This window comes from Lichenostomus cassidix, chromosome 9 (genome assembly GCF_008360975.1).
Source record: "Lichenostomus cassidix isolate B80296 chromosome 9, HeHo_3.0, whole genome shotgun sequence".
Taxonomy (NCBI): Eukaryota; Metazoa; Chordata; class Aves; order Passeriformes; family Meliphagidae; genus Lichenostomus; species Lichenostomus cassidix.
Window position 1 is genome coordinate 18954503 of NC_139490.1, and position 17485 is coordinate 18971987.

At 39.0% G+C, this 17485-nt stretch overlaps 1 long non-coding RNA gene across 1 annotated transcript; it reads right to left on the reverse strand.

Moving 5' to 3' along the window:
- Positions 1 to 10748: 10748 nt before the first annotated feature.
- LOC146433395 (uncharacterized) lies at positions 10749 to 13053 on the reverse strand. The gene is made up of 3 exons (XR_014854109.1): positions 12940 to 13053; positions 11422 to 11565; positions 10749 to 10876 (listed from the first exon to the last, which is right to left on the reverse strand). It is a non-coding gene; the product is annotated as an uncharacterized LOC146433395 (long non-coding RNA).
- Between the last annotated feature and the right edge of the window lie 4432 nt (positions 13054 to 17485).

Here is a 17485-nt window from a genome sequence, read left to right on the forward strand (position 1 = left end):
CTCTCCTGGTTCCACAAGTGTGCACTTTATCTCAGCTATATAGCAATATGCATGCAGATTACAAAATTACCGATGTGTAGTAGTACCAGAAGCAGAAACTCATTTGGCATGTTTCATGGAGAGTTTTCCACAGACACTGCCTGCTCTGTCATGGAATGCTTTGGGCTGGAAGAGACCTCCAAGATCATCTCATTCCAATCCCCCTGCCATGGCCAGGGACACCTTCCACTAGACCAGGCTGCTCTGAGCCCTATCCAGCCTGGCCCTGAACTCTGCCAGGGATGGGAGTATTCTGGGAACAAAGAGGAAAGCAGGGAAAGAAGTGGATTAGAGTGAATTGTTATGAGCACCATATCAACAAGAGAATTTCTTTTACAGTGTAACTGGACAGGGTAATTTCTCAGAGGCACAAGCACTAAGTGCACCAATAGAAAAAAGAAGTATCTTTTGTGAAGCCTGATTTCACATGGCACACGTCTGCTCTAATAAAGCAGGTATAAATACATATATGTTGATATACATGGTAAAAATATAGCAAGTTTCTCAGTATTTCTGAGAACTTTTGGACCAGCAGCACCTCCGCCAGCTGCCCAAAAGTGAGGAGTGAAAAGCTCTGGAATGGTTTACAAGGCAAGACATAACTACAGCAGCAGCTCATAGAAGCTCTGACTCCTGAGCAAATTCCCAGACAATGTGGTAGAAAATCAACCAAGTTTCCAGTGGAAATTGTTCAACAACTAGAAAACAATTTATCAAAACTGTGTAAACAAAGTATTTCTCGGTTAGATCATACCTCTCAGGAAGATCACCAGGTGTGGTTTTCATTCCCCCATCTTTCTTTCCCTCCAGAGCCCTACTGGATGTGTCATTTCCCTTTGGTACCATAAAGAAAATTCTAGATTTTTTGTACCTGACATGCAGCTAACTCAGCACCTTTTATAAGCCATGACATTAAATGCAGTTCACAGTTTTGGTTTGGGAGTTGAATCTCTGCTTCCCCATATCTTTGACTGTACTAAGTGCATAAATCCTCTCCTCCCTCTTCTTTCCTAGTGGATGTTGGATTTGGGATCCAGCCAGGCAGAACTTGCAGGCAATTGCAGAAGTGATCTTTGATAAGTGCTGTTTTTCTAAGAGCATAATGTTGTATAATTGCCATTTTTGTACATCATCTTGGAAATCCAGCCTGGAGCAACAGGGTAATAATTGGCTCACAAGTTGGTTTTTTTTAAATCTGGAAATCAGAATTAATACATCAGCCCCCCCATACATTCCTCCCAAGTAATATCCATTTCACCTCTTTGAATATATTATGGCTTCATTTTCATTTTTAAATCACTCTTTGTCAGCTCTTGGCTATCAGTCCTCACTTCAAATATTCAGAGATATTAATCAGTTTCTTTCATCACCTACCGAGTGTTTGTTCTAGAAACCACTACTGTTATAGTTTAGAAACCTACTTCAAAAGGGGCTTTTCTTTTTTCTTTACTTTTAGCAAAAGATAGCTTCTATCAAGTTTAAGATCACTACAGCAGAGAGAGTGAATAAAGCAGTATAAAGAGGAAGATTGCACCGCAACAAATTCCCAGCAAATCTAAGGGGGTTACTATAGGAGGCCATTAAGTGGAACATTCATTTCCTCACAGTACTGCATTTGCAGAAAGATCCCATTCTGTAAGAAATCCATTTCTGAAACCAAGGTATCACCTACCTGAAATGCTTGTCCATCAAGGAGTTAACGTGGAGCCTGAACAGTTAGGAGAGAGAAAGCCAAATCAATAGGCTTTGTATCTACAGCTGCCTTTCATTTTTCCAGGCTACTGTCTTCACCATTAACAGCAGTTTTACTGGCTGAAAGAAACTGTGGCACACAAATACTACCTATCATTAAATAAAAACAAAAACAATAAACAACCACCAAAAAACTAAAAAAACCCAAAACAAAACAAAAAAAACCCAAACAAAAAAACCAATGCACTAAAAACAAACAAAATTTAAAACCCAACAAACCCAAGAAGAATTAAATTCTGCCACAATGTCCAATAAACCAACTCATCACCTGATAAAGTTGGGTAAACTTGCTGGGATTCAAGGTTTGGTAATTTCACTTGGACAGCTGTCAGATGGCTACAGATTTCTCCAAAGGCAGATCAGTCTGCCCACTACTAATTTATGAGAGTTAATTTTTAATTTTTTAACAAGCTCGTTCCTTTCCACAAATACCTTTATGTTTGTTTCTAGTCTCTTCAATTGCTGTATCTAAGACAACATGAAGAGCTGCTCTGCTGAGTTAAGGCTGATTCTGGATGGGAGGTGTTTCTGGCATAGCAGATATTTGGTTTGACTTCTGCATTTTAACTTGACAATCTGCACAGGTGGTGTTGCAGTGTGAATGTGAGATAGTAGGGATAAAAAATTGAGGGAATCCAATGATATGCAAAGCTAAGGTTTGGCATTTCTACAGAGTTGTCAGATTCTTGCTGCCTGTAAAAGGAATTCTACATATCTCCTGAGGAAAATGGTAACACTGCACATTATCTAGGGGAATAAAAGCTTTCTAAATTGCAAAACAGAGCAAAGATCAAAGAAGTGACAGAGGAAAGGGAAAGCCAAAAAGATTCACATGTAGAATAGCAGATTGAGAGCTGTCTAAGAGAGACTGTGAGAGAAAAATAGAAGCACTGATCTTTACATAGCAAATTAGTAACAAAAATTGTAGAGAATTTACAGATAGCATAAGACCGACATTAATTAACATTAATAAAGAGAAAATTCCATTTGAAATGCCTTCTAAAATTTTTATTAATTAGCACTACTGATCCCATCTTGCCCACAAATGCCCCAGGTATCTCACAAGGCATGTGAGACTTGTGAGCTCTGTACTCCAGGACTCAAGGCTGAGATGACAAATTTGAAACACAGATGTATTTTAGTGACAAGGCTTTCCTGCCTCCCTGAAATCAGAGGCTGTTTGGCAAGCAAAATTACTTCACTGTAACATTTTAATTAGTTTACTTCTTCTAAAGCTTTCTGACAGATGTAGATTTTAAGGAGGGATTTGAATGAGAATATATCTGGCAATAGATACTGCACCTAATGAGTCTGGAATCTAATATATGTTGGTTTGCCACAGGACATAAGCTCCTGAATCCCACTTCAAAATTCAGAAGCAGTGAAAAGAAACCTCATCTTGTTTTTCAACATGCCCTCACTTTTCAGAATATTACAATTTCTCAAGATCATCAAGTGTTTATGCACAATGTAAATATCACACTTCTAAAATTACAGTGATTATGTGGCCCTAACACGCCTGCAGGGAGTTTTGTCCTTATGTCTACTTCCTATAAAATACCTCACCGCAGCTCCTGGTCAGCCCAGAACTTCTCCAGCCATCTAGACAGTGAATCCAACATGATGCCTCTTGGATTAATTTAAAGCAGAGAACCAAAAGAGGTTTCAGTCCACAGGTAACGCAAACATATACCTTGAATCCAGTTTTGCAGAAAGAGGAGCTACAAACATAGGCAAATTTTGCTGATTCATTTCCCAAACACTTGAAAGATTTGCCAGCATTTATTTCCTTTTAATTAAATTTTGAGCTGGATGCTGTGACAGATTCCCCTTGCTATGTCTTGTGTACACACCTTCTATATTTTTTAAACCTCTTCTCCTCCTTCTCCCACTCTCTACAGACTCACCAAGACATAAAAGGAATCCAGAAAAAAAACCCTGGCATTAAGTTCTTGTCTTTGAAACCCCAAGGGTGAGTGGATTTGAAATCTACAGTTAGTTTTACAAAAGCTGAACATATGGTGATACAAAGTTTTAAGAATGTGTGTGAAGACCAGCTCTGCTCTCTCCAGCAAGAAATGTGAGGAGTATTAAAATACCCATTTTTTCTTAACATTCTCCTTCTATGTTGTCTTAGGAGCAGGCACGTTATACTTTTTTGTCTAATAAACAGTTTTAAACCACTTCCCATTTCTTACATCCATAAACCTAGGTGCTTTTATTTCCTTTTCCTCTTAGCAAAATGAGCTTTTTCAGCTGTCACTTAGTAGCTGGATGTGAACCTGACAACCGAACTGCTCTGTACCTGCTGCTATTGCCACAGGAACACTTGTCAGACTACAAAAATGAAGAGATTTAAAACAATAATTGTTTCCAAACTCTCATTTGCTCCATTTTCAGCAGCCTGACATCTATTGCCATGGAAACAGTCAGGGAGCAGAGTAGCAGGGATACAATCTGACCCTGAGGTTCTAGGATTCTTCCGGCTCCCATCACAATAACAATTTTCAAGAAGTGACCTCTCTACTGCACCTTTAATAAGAATCAGGAACACATGACTTACGCAGTAAAATTGAGCTAAACTAACTGATTCTAATTTTTAAGCTGGACTTCCCAGTCCCATTAGATTAATGAATTTCCAGGTAGATGATAACACAATCTAGCATCTTCAGTAGAGTGACCATCTCCTCGCAGGGTTGGAAGAGCACCTGCCTCAGGTGGGGATTTCCCCCTGCACAGTTCACTCAACCTGCACTCAGCTGCTTCCTTTCCTTATGCCCATTTTGCTTCGTTAAGATCTGAACAAGACAGAAATAGAGCTGAGCAAACAGAACCAGGTAGTTTTCAGGACAGCAAAAGATGACAGCTGTCGTGCTCACCAGGAAAGGAAACAGATGCAGTTAGCCAGAGTGCAAATGAGTAGTCTGGAGTCAGACCCAAAATTCAGATACCAGCCCTGGAACAGTTTCTGCTAAGCACCACTACTTTGCCATCAAAAGTTTTCATATATTTAAATATTCATTAAGTAAATCTTAAACATTTTAAATTCTATACCACAGCAATTATTCTGGTCTTTCGATCACAACTTTTTACTTTTGTCCCTGTATTTCCATAAAGCCTCAAGAGATTTGTACCTACACCTTCAGTGCTCAGCTACCACAGTGTTGATTTAGACCAGCAATTCCAGAGGCAAAATCCACAAGGTTCAGGGATGATGGTTATTTTCCTTAATGGCTGTTATTTGGAGAACCAATATCATGACACAACTGGATTGCAAAGATGCTATTTCTATTGCATGCAATAGAATACAACACAATGTTCCATAGATGTAAAATTGTACTCAGGGCACCAGCTGCAACTTGAACAGCAGATTGCCCATGTAACATCAACATCATACTTCCATTCTGCACTGCACTGGTAAAAACTTTGGAGAAGACACCAAGAAACTTCTAAGCTGGGGAGAGACTTTTGGTACTCAGGCTATTTCCATTCTGATTTTAATCAAAGAGAGCTACCCTAAGTCTACACTTAGGACCCAGGGAAAGGTCGTCCTGAGTTTCTTTTGGGGATGCTCAGCAGAGAAGTAGCACTTTTTTTCAGGTATTTTTTTTTCTCTCGATATTCAAGTTTTCAAAAAGCAGCTATAAAACCTCCCTGCGTTTTCAACATGGATTGCATTGTGCACTTCAGAGACTTTTGCTGCGACACTTTCATGCAGCTTGCCAAATGCTTTGAAAGGTCTCAGAGTTTGTGAACTCAGGTTCAACTAATTAGAGTGAATGGAGAATTCTGGATTCATGAAAACCATAGGACATCAATAAAACATAAAGCCTAGTACGTCAGTCCAGAAGTCAGCAAGTCCATTTGGCAGCCACTGAATAATGAGGAGGAGGATGAGGAATGCCAAACAGCAATGGGAGCTTGTGGTAAAAACAGTCCACTCAGCCACACATTCACTGTGGCACAGAGAGATACCCAGATTGTCCTTTGTCACCAAGTCACTACAGACTGAGACTGTCTCTTGAATGAGCACTTCTGATGTGTCATCTTATTTTCTGTGCCATTCTGCACCCACTAACCACAACTCTGGCTCAGTAAATAGAGCACTGGGATGGTATGAAGGAGACTGGAGTTCTATTTTTTCCTAAAGTCCTTTAGCCCAGTGACACTGGCAAATGAAACGTTTCCCCATGACCCTGCAAAATCATATTTATCTCTGCAGAGTGAGATTACCTGATGGAAACAAAAAACCCAGGAGTTATTTTCTTAGCAGGCAACTAAATAAATTAATCATCTCAACTGCAGGGAAAAATATTGTGTCACATATTGTTGTGGTATCCAACTGTCCCCACATCAAAGCTATTTTAATTGGAAATTTTGAAGGGCAGGAACTTTCCTGCAGCTCACAATCTGAAAAAAATAAATAACAATTATAAAGCAGGTAGGCTCTATTAGCCCCTAGCTCTTCAGCTCAGCTACTGACCAGAAAGAGGAAGGCAGCTATTCTGTTTTTCGGCGTGTAATCAGAGCTCTCCAGCAGTGTCTGGACCAGCACCCGGCCCGTGGGTGGGTGAGTACGGCTGTCTGGCGTGCGGAGGCGCCGTGCTCTTACATAATCCTGCTGGGAACGCTCCTAGTGGGGGCTGCTGCCATGGACAACTGCCCGGCTTCCTTTTCCATTCCAGACTGGCAGCACAATTTGCTCACCTTCTCCTGCTTATCTGCCTCTGAAACACTTCGAAGAGTTATTTATATCCTTGTATTTTTGACAGGTTCTAGCAGAGGATGGGACTTGTACTAGATACTGCACAGACATAAGTAAAGGAATTCTCTAGCCTTTAGGAGCTCTTGATCAAAACAGACAACACATAAATGGCAAGGAAAAGTCTTCTTATTTCGAGTTGCTACTTAAATATTCTATCTCTGTATCCCCCAAATCCCTTGTTCACTGAGGTGTGTACACTGCATGACCTCGGGCAGGATTTTGTCAAACAAATCCACCGTGCAAATGGTGTGACAACAGGGCAATGCTCTTGGCTTCTCACACAGTCACGTTTAGCAGCAGCTCAGAGCTCTCTGCCTTGTGCAATTCACTCACTCAACACCAGTATCTGAGCTAAAAAGTTACCAAAACAACTCCAAGTGAAACTTCGGGTACTGGAAAGAACTAGGAAATAATTGTCTACAGTTAATCTAAGAAAGAAAAGAAAAGGTGATGAAGAGAAAGAGATACAAGAATGCAAAAAAAGTGTTAATTTCTTAAAGCTAGCTGGATGAGATTTTGATAAAAATCACAATGTAATTGGCTATTACCAGATTCAAAAGAGACCTTATTTGTTGAGAAAATACTGTGTTAATTTATAAGTTTGGCTGCATTGAGCAGCCCGTGAGGCTGTTATTTCTTCTTTGTTTCTGCTAGATGATGAGGGGAGAAATAATCAGAGGTAATTACTACGTGCTAGTAAATATTGTAGGTTATCAAAAGCGAGAAATGAAAAGCAATCTACACACATAGCACATTTCTCAAGAATATATCTTCTCAGGGCCAAGACCACGTTGGTGCACTTCAGCTACCATCCCTAATGACAGGCACGATCCTTTTACACACTGCCACGACATCTCACATTTATTGATGCTAACAAACTCAGCAGAAATGGATCATTAAAAGAACACATGCAAGGCAGTCCATAGACATCAAAGTCTGCATGGAGAGCTGACAGAAAACAACACAAAGAAAATTGATGTGAGGAGGCAGCAAACGAGCAAGAGCTCCGATGGAACAGAGGGAGGCTGCTCTGTTCAGCTGCACTTCTGTGCTTTGCATTGACTTTTCACCAAGGTGAAAAATGGCTTTAATCAGGTCCTTGGGGTCTGCACTTGGCTCTATCAGCCTTTCTATTGACAGGTTCACTTTGCTGGGAAATCAAAGTGTGGGGTGGAAATGGCAAGATGTGTACCTTGAAACCAGAATTATGGGGACTCTTGGCCAGTGTTGTCAACAAAGTCTGTCTCAGTTCCATCGCTATAAAATGATAAGCCTCTTTGCCTGCTTGGCTGAAAGAACATTTCTCCAGAACACTCTTGCTCTCACTGAGCTGGGGATTTTTCCCACATCATCAGTTGCTAAAAATGTAATTCTGTTTTGTTGCTTTGCAATGAAAACAAAGCAGCACAATGCCAGCTACAGAGAGGCAGATGACACAGGAGAATGATAGCCTCCAACCGTGGCATCTAGCCAGGCTGTTTGAAGCACTCACAGCCAATCTGGCAACTTGAAGCATCCATCCTGGATCAGGCCATTATTCTGGCAAGTCTAAATGTTTGCCCTTAGCAGCCAGAAGCACCAAATACTTCAGAAGGAGATAAATCCTTCCTCCTTGAAACAGATAGTGAGTTGTCCTCTTTTAAGTTAAAAATTCCACTCCTAACTTCAGCCTGAGATCACTGGAGCTTAATGTTTATATTTAATCTTGAGTAATTACACAACCAGGTACTCTAAAATCCTTTCAAAATCTTACATTTGTTTGAAAGTGAGAAGTTCCCCACTGAACACCTACGTCAGTTGTTCCAGCAACCAAAAAAATTGCCCATAGCTTGGTACACAGAAGAGAAAGTATTTCCAGTTATTTCTTTAATGTTGACCATCTTTGCTTTAATACTTTAATCTCTGAGATTTCAGGATCTCTTTTACCATATCTATGTTTGTGAACCTCTACATATATAGGTTTTTAAAAATCTATAGGTTTGCAGTAGTTTTACATGGCAGACACAGATCAAGCACAGTCATCTCCCCTGTACTGTAATTCAGTATATTTGGGGTGTCCTTGGAGAGGGATGGGACAGATATTAGTTTTTTTCCTTACAGTTTTCCAGAACTTCCTCATATCCAGGGAGCTCTGTGGAGTGCAGGGCAGTGCAAAACTTGTGCTTAGAGTTGGACTTACAAAAGACATACATTAGATCCTCCTGAAAACTGAACTTAAATCTTGTTGGCAGGAAGACCAACAGAATATTGATCGAGCTGAATTTTCCAACAGCCAAGATTTAGGTCTACTTTAGAAGAGAGGCAATTACTAAAAAAGAATGAGATCAGAGTTCATGAAGAGCAGCAAATTAGCCAGCAGTAGGAACTCCCCAGTATTTAGATTTATCCCCAAGTTATATACTATGAATCTGTACAGACAGTAGAGATGTGTCTATAAAGCAAATTTTTTGAAAATTGGAAATACCATGCCCAACTTGGGAAAAAAAAATCCACCATATATGACTTGTAGAACAGATATTTAGGTGTAAGAAAAAAATAAATAAAAATTTGACCTTTCTGTTAAGGAAGCAGATAAGATAAGCTCGAGGACCCAGTCTGCAAACCGATCAAACTACCATTCACCTAGCACAATATATTAGCTATAATAGCATGAAAGTACTAAAGAAAGTTGAAGGTTGGCTTATTATTACTTGAGAGGTGATGAAGAATAATATTCCACTGATGTCTGGCCGTCTAACTACACTTTTTTGTCCAATATATTTCTTCCAATCTCCAAATAAGTACAACTTAGGGAATGCTTTACAGAACTCAGATATGACTTTGAGTTAAAGCAACATTTTTTTTCTTCTAGAGACTGTCACTGTAACCAGCTGGAATCAAAAATGTTCACATTTTTGGAATCATTTCAGTTTCAGGAAGATTCATCACTGAGACAGCTGACAAATTCCTAAGGCCATGAGAAATGGGCCTTTTTAAATGATTTTGTCTTATTCTTTTTAAGTTATAGGCAAGTGGAAACCAAAATTTCTCCATATGGCTTGTTTTCTTGGTGAAAGAAAATCTAGAGCTGTGAGGTGCTTGGGGTTTGGCTTTTGTTGTTTTTAACAGGCACACAAGCTTCAAATCCCTCAAGGCTGAAGAATTTCTTTGCCAAATTTCAGCAAGGACAAACTATTTCATGTCCAAAGTATAAACCTCAAAAATTCAAACTTGTAGTGACAGCAGATGTTATAATAATGGAAATGCAAAATGTTAACACTGCAATAAAATACCAGGAGCTATCTTTTCACCTCCTCAATGGGGATCAAATGTAGAAAAATATAAAAGCTTCAAATATAACCTTTTAGTGGATTTATCAAGACATGAGAAAGACATGAATTCTCAGTTTACACACTATACTGTTACAAAGAGGCTGTAGCTCTTCACCAAATTAAAACAAACCAACAGAACGAGAAATTCATGTGTTTACTATACAAAACCACTCAATATCCGAGTGCACAGTTGCTCTGTTCACTGGCACAGGGTGAGACGGTGCAATATATTTACTGCCTTAGCCAGCCTTTTCTTACAAACATTTGGTTCCTCCTGCTGGTCAACTTGCCCATTTAGTTTCACTGTCTGCCATCATAAAGGCTTTTCCTAATAGTTGCTCCTGTTTTTCAAATCATAACAAGTATGAGAGAGTAGGAACTGACTTTTCCATTCATTTCATTTTGGAGAGCTGACTCAGAGGAAACCCAGATAATCCTTCCCTCCTTCACTCTTAAAACTTTGAGGCTTGAATTTCCTACAGACAAGACAGAACCAGACAGTGGGAACAGCCATTCATAGGGACTTAGCTGGAATTTGTGCTGAGAGGAAACACGTATGTGTTCCCTATTTCCACCAAAAAACAAAAAGCAGACTCTCTCAGTAAAGCAGACTTCAGCTGTGAAGGTCATGAGGGGGACATTAACTAATTTTCACCATTTATCAAGTGACTGGTGGAAAATTTTTCCAGGCAGGTATCTACAGACACTAGAGAAGGACTGATATATAATCAATGTCACCAAATGCACAGGGCATACTTTAGCAGCAGGAACACCCCATTTCCATCACAGAAACTCAAATATGGTTTTTAAAAGACCAATAAAGCTTCACACTAACTATTAAACAAGACAAGAAGAGAAGAAATCACCTATGAGTATAAACTGGGAGATTTAATGTTGCAGGCAACAGCACTTTGGTAGTTGCTTAATCATTTTAAATGGAGTAGTTTTGGAAGTGAAGTAGGTCATCTCAGTGTATTTTTTTGAATTCTCCATCATAGGTTCACCTCACCTGGAATATAATAGTCAATGAAATTCAATCTGTCAGGAAAAAAATACTTCAAGTTCACTGAATTTTTTCTCCCCTTCAATTTTCTTTCAGCCGGTTTAGCTACACTTTTGAAATGGAGGTGAAATATTGTTGGAAAAACTACACCAGAGCCACCTTTCAAACTGACTGCAATGTGTATAGCATACCTCTGGCTGCAGCGTTGTAAAATTATGATAAATGACAGAAAACACAGGCAAATGCCTGTAACATTATCCCAAAGATAATTTTAAATAAGAAAATATACTTGTGACTGTATTTAAAAGAAAAAGACTAACAGCAAACAGGAAGAAACAGACTAGTGCTGCCCCATCTCAAACAGCACTCAGCCTTACATTTCATTTAAAAGGCATATTCTTGCCTGTTTAGGGATTATTCTTTTTCTACCTAATCCCCTTCTGACTACCACAAATCCGGCATTTGAATGTGAAGCCAGCAGTATCCCCTGCAGAGGCTGCAGCTGCCACTTCTGCAATAGCATTTCTTTGGAAATCAGTAAACAGCCTCACCTTTAACAATCTGTTCGAGATGGTATTCCCGGGCTGCAATCTATCCCGGTTTATGTGTGATCATTGCCCAATTTGTTCCTATTATGTTATTAGTGCTGAAAGATGTTTTCCATTAGAGGGTGCAAGCTTTCAAGTTCTTGCTGGCTGAAAGATGAAGTTAAAGGCTTTCAGCTCTTAAGGGAGAGACATATTTGCAAACATTTAGTTTTTCTGGAGCAGATCTCTTTTGCACAATAGTGTTTCTTTTTGGATTTTCAGGTGTCATACATGAAATGAAGCTCCCAGTCTACCCAGGATCTTCCTGCAACAGCCTTAACACCGTAATACTTCACAAGAAAAAGAAGTCTGATCAATGTGTTTGAAGTTATAGTTCAAATATAATAGTAACACCAGCATCAGCTATAGAAAAAGCTGATTCACAGGAGGAGAGGCTGGTGCTGTTTATTTCAATAAAACATTGGTTTCCAACCCAAAGGAGGTCTGGTAGCAGAGTGGCCAACAGCTGCTCATTCCTTTTGGTTGCTATTCAATGCCAGTGTGAGCAGAGCTTGGGCAAACCACAGTTCAAAGCAGACTCCCAAATGTACTTGTCAGTGAACACCTGGATTGCCAGGCACATTCACAAAGTCTTGGAACAGCCATGGAAACAATGCCTGTTGTATTTCACTGCACCAAACAAACTGGGTGCTGTCTGTGCTACTCCTCACAGAACTGCCAGGGCCATGAGCCTCCAGGCTTAATCTGGCATTTACTATCAGGTACAAATCAATAATACAAGAATTAAAATGTATCTTCTTAACTTGCTGAGGAATTCCTTATTCATACATTGAGCTGTCATTTTATTTCACTCACTAGGGAAACAAAACCTACATCACTATGCCAATGCCCTTTAATTTGCCTGTAAAGAAACCTGCACTGTTAAAGAACATACTGCTCCAAGTCCTTCACAAACATGTTCAGTGTCTCATTTTACAATGACAGTCAAACTGAGGTGACTGCCCAGTACCACACTGAATCTATAAAAAACACAGAACTAGAACCCAGAACTCCTAAATTCTTGGGTTTTGTGCTACATTCCTGATGGAAAAACAATTTGGTAGCAATTTTGTAGGAAGACCTCTCCCACCAATTGCTAGCATAAGCAATTGTAAAGAAAAATTGTCACGCAATTCATGCAATTCTGTGCCTATATTGAACTAGACTTAGGAGATCAAACTCAAAGTTTTTCCATTTCTAGTGACAAGAATTATTTTTTTCTAACATTAGGACCTTTACTCGCAGAAAACTGAGACAAATACTACTGAACTTGAGCAAAACACAGTGTGCAGATGTGGAAACTTGACTCTACATGCTCTGCCCTTTGTAGGAGGGATGTAGTTTCTGCCACCCCAATCAAAACCTGACAACTGTGTCAGCTTCCAAGTGACAAACACAAATGTCCCCAAATTTCAGGTTACACCAAGGCAATTCCAAGTGTGAAACCATCCAATTATGAACTGCTATTTCCAAAGTACAAACCTGCTCCTTGTATCCATTAGAGCCCCAGAGAGCTTCCTCATTCCCTCCTGGAAAATGTGCTCAATTGAAAGGAGCTGTGACAGCATCAACAGGAAGAACCTGGTTCTCACAAACTCATGTAGTTCTATACAAAGAAATTAGATTTTTAATTTTTTTAAAATTTATATTATTAATCAAGAGAAACATCTTTTTTCTTTGTTAGTTGATACAGCACATTTTCCCAAAGCTTTAATTTTGGCTTAATACCTAAGGGGTAAAATGTAATTTTATACTGACTTTGAAAGTTACCAATCATTTGTATGATTTTGAGACTTCACAGGTAATGAGCATTACCTTAAATACAAGTTTCAGAGGATTTACTACAAGCTTTACTATGTGTGAGATACATATAAGATAAAGTAACTTGATAACATGAATACACCTCTTTCCCCCTAAGTTTACTGATTTTTTTGGTTAGGTTTACCAGGCTTCATGAAACAAACTATTTCTTTATTCTCACAGAATTTTTGGAATTACCTATAGTAATAACAAAATATTCTATCAGAGTTCATGATTAAACAGGACACCTCTATCACAACTTCAAAGCAGAAATACAGAAGAATATAATTTTAAAGTCATCTTTCAAATATATACAATACAAAGTGAATGTGCAAGCCTATGCTGTCGCCTGTAAATTTTTCAAACTACTTGAGCCACAAGTACCTCATCATTAGCAACAGAAGAGAAGGACTTGAAAAGGTACACATTGTTTGCAAGGCAAAGACTTAAATAGACTCCAAAATGGACCATTTAAAATAAATAGCTCAACTGGCTTAAAACAATCACATGTAATCATGCAAAATTGTATTTTTAACTTTAAAAGCTTAAACAAGTCACAGTCAAACAATGCTATTCCTGTCTTAAACAACAGCTGCTGCCAACACTGAGGGCATTGGGTGCTCCTTCCTACTGCACCATCACTTGGCTCTGGTAATTGCACTGGATAGTTCTCTCTACTTCAACACACAAACTTGATCAACCTCAGTTATAAACCCTATTTAATCTTAGGCAGCTCACAAGACTGGGGCCAAACCTCTCAAACTTGTTCCTGTTGTTGGACACTTTGCTACAAACACATGAGCCGAATGCAGAGTGTCATGCTGCCTGAGCTGTGCTCAGCCAAGGTGAGGCTCCTCTGTGCCAGCTGCACCAGGCACAAGTGTTGTGGGAGCTGTTGAGATGGCTGCTCTCATCTCTTGGCAGCTCTGTGTGCAGTCATACACTGAGCCCTGCTCTAGAAGCACTGCTTCCTCATTCCTTGGCTACCTAGAATGGCCCAGAGAGGAATTCCATTGACAGCACAACATTTATCAGCTAAAATCTAATCTTCTTCCATAAAATACACTAATATATAAGCAAGGAGATCCACACATTGATCTATTCCTAAAGGAATTGCTAACTACCAGCCATTTTTGAACCATTTTTCCTTGGCTCTATCTGCTTTCCTAAAAAGGAAAGGTGTATGAATATTCAAAGAAGAGTGATATTTAAGTGTCCTGAAACTTAGGGGACATTTAAACAATGCCCAGTAGTGTATGATCCACCTGAAATAAATTTAAAAAGCCATTTAAGTCACTATCCAGTAGGACAGCAGAACCTAATCCTAAATGCAATTAAAGGCACTTATATTTTTAACTCTGAAGTCACTGGATTGGACCCTGTGGGTAGGGAGATGGGAACTGCGAAAAATCAAAATTAATCACTGCAGTGATTCTAAGCAGACAGCCCTTGTAAATCAAGGAGTTACTGATCCCCTTAACAGCTTAGCCCAAGGAGGCACAAGCTGGGCCAGGCTGCAGGTACAGCTTAACCTTCAGGTTTGTGTTGTGCTGCACAGGAACCTCAGCAGCAGGATGATGGAGGAGGGTCGGGGCAGCTCCCCCTGCCTGGGGTCCTTGCCTTTGACTGCAGGGCCACAAGAAGTCCTTGTGTGAACATTAGATTTGTTTGAAAATGGAAGTATTTAATAGAATACCCTCCTTTTAACAAAGTCCTGAAAGATCTCAAAAACCCCAAAATCAAAGGGCAAGTTTTCCACAGATGGGATCTGCCTGGCTGGAAGTGCACCTGATCTCAGACAATTTGAGACTCCCAGTGTCTGAAGGAATGTAAGGTTTTTTGAAAACGTCTTCACAGAGTCCAAGTGCTCTTTTTACTGGGATCATAATGAACCATAACTTCCTTGTGCAAAACAATGACATGGGAAAAAAGAAACCCCTCAAAGGTTTTCTTCCAGAATTCCCAGTATCCAAGTGTTCCCTTTGGCTCTAAGCTTAGCTATATCAAGTGTACTGACTCCTGACTGCTTGAGTCATCATCCTTACATAGAAAGCCATGTTTAAATGCTTTGCATTTTTCACACAAAACAATAGTTACCTATTTCATTGCTGATATTAGATCTGAAATATTCAGCCATGAGTCTAAATTTAGTTATGCCAAAGGAAGTATTCTATTTTCATATTCAGAACTGGAACAAAAATATGTCTCCAACAGTTGTTACTGCTTATTCTAATGTGCTCCAGCTTTAGCAATACTTAAATACAAGAAATCCCTGGTACTGTAGGCACTCCAAACTCTGTCTGGTTTCAAAACTCTTGAACTGGAGAGGAAGCAGAGAGCCTCAAACAAAGGCTGAATGGTCAATCAACTCACACTGCAGGAAATGAGCATCAAGAAGAGCCTGAGTTTTATATAAAAATCACCCTGATATGGTCACTGGCTATAAGTACAAACCAGGAGGCATTTACTGGAGGAAAAAATTTAGTAGTACCAATGCCAAGATTTTAATTTGGTATTATCTGTGATTGTCTCAAAAAGCAAAGAGCTAACCCAGTAGGTCATGCACCTACCTTCACATTCTAAATGCAGAGCCTCATTCCTATGGAATGGATTTTTCACCTTAGTAGTATATCAGATTGTATTAACCACACTCAGAAGTGAAGTAGGTTGAATCTATTTTAGCTCCAAACTCTGATTATCTCTGTATTGTTATTATTTATTATTTAATTCCTCCTGGGCCATAAGAGTCAAAGAAAATAAATTATTATATATTTCTAAGTGTTCCCCTATTTTGATATACTATTTCAATAACACAGTAATTTTATTTTATCTCCTAGAGAGATATAGAACTGAGTGTAGAAGTAGAATATAAAAACAAAGAAATGAAGGAACACAGAGTCATAAGTTAAAAAATAAAAATATAGTTTCAGCTTCTCAAAGCCTCAGAAATTCTGAGGCTGTCTAACACAAGTGTTCAGAGCCACCATTATTTCCTAATAATTTCTAGAAGGCATCAACACAAACTCGTACTTTCTCTCTTCTTCTGAAGGAAAAAAAAAATCCAAAACCTACCTTATTTCTGAATCCTTCCAGTTATACTCACTATTAAAATTTGCATTTCCCATTTTAATTAACTACCCCAGCAATACCAAAACCCTTGTAATTTATGAGCCATATTGTGATCACGTTATTAACCCCAATGAGTAGCTTCTCATTGAAATAGCTCTGTTCAGGTCAGTGGAATCACTTGTGTGAATGCTTTACCAGACCATAATCTGACTAAGTATCTCAAAAAGCTCTGAGAAACCTTACATGTGTTAATACTGAGCATGAAGATGTGATGGATAAAAATTTATGATGTAGAAATGCAATATACCCTATTGAATACCTACTTCTTAATATATACATTCAGATAATGATCTCATTTAGAGCCTTATAAAAACCTTTATGGAACCAGTTAGCATTTAGAGCAGAGCCCAGTGCAATGCTCCCAGCAGTACTAATGGCCTGTATTGATCATTATAGATGTTTGAGGTAACTCTGTCAGACATTCCTCAGCCATTTCCACTCGGATATTCTGATTTCCAGTGTGTTCTGAAAGGTTAAGTTCTCCATATCTGAAATTTTCTTTGGGTTTTGGGAGGTTTTCCTTTAAAGGTCAAATAAAACATGGCCTTGTCATTTCTGTGACTATGTTCTGGGAAATTTACAGGGTTGGGATTTTTTTCTGCTTGTAAGAATTCTTTTGGAAGATCCTGAGCAGTTCTATTATTTGGAACACAGAATAAAAGCAAGACAGGACTTCTGGTATCAAGTCTGCACCTGTCCATATGAAAAAACATGTATTTGAACACATTTTTACCTTTAGAAACACCTCATTTTATATATATATATAAACTATAACTATAAACTATAACTATATATATGTAATGAACCACCTCCAGTTACAGCCCAGCTAAAGAGCAGCTATTGTCCATCACAGAACCAACTTCATAGTCATTTTTTGACTAACAGTCCCTCACCTATGTGGGTATGAAGGATTAGATGAATATTCACTTCATCCACTCTAGACCCCCAGCACAGCACATATAACCAGTCCCATAGTCTCATCATCCCTCTCCAGCATATAACCAACTAGGAAATAGCCAACTCCAAATGATGAGGATTCATCTTGTAGCAAAAGTTATTGTAATTAGTCTCTATGTGTTTGACTTTGTGCAATTAAACT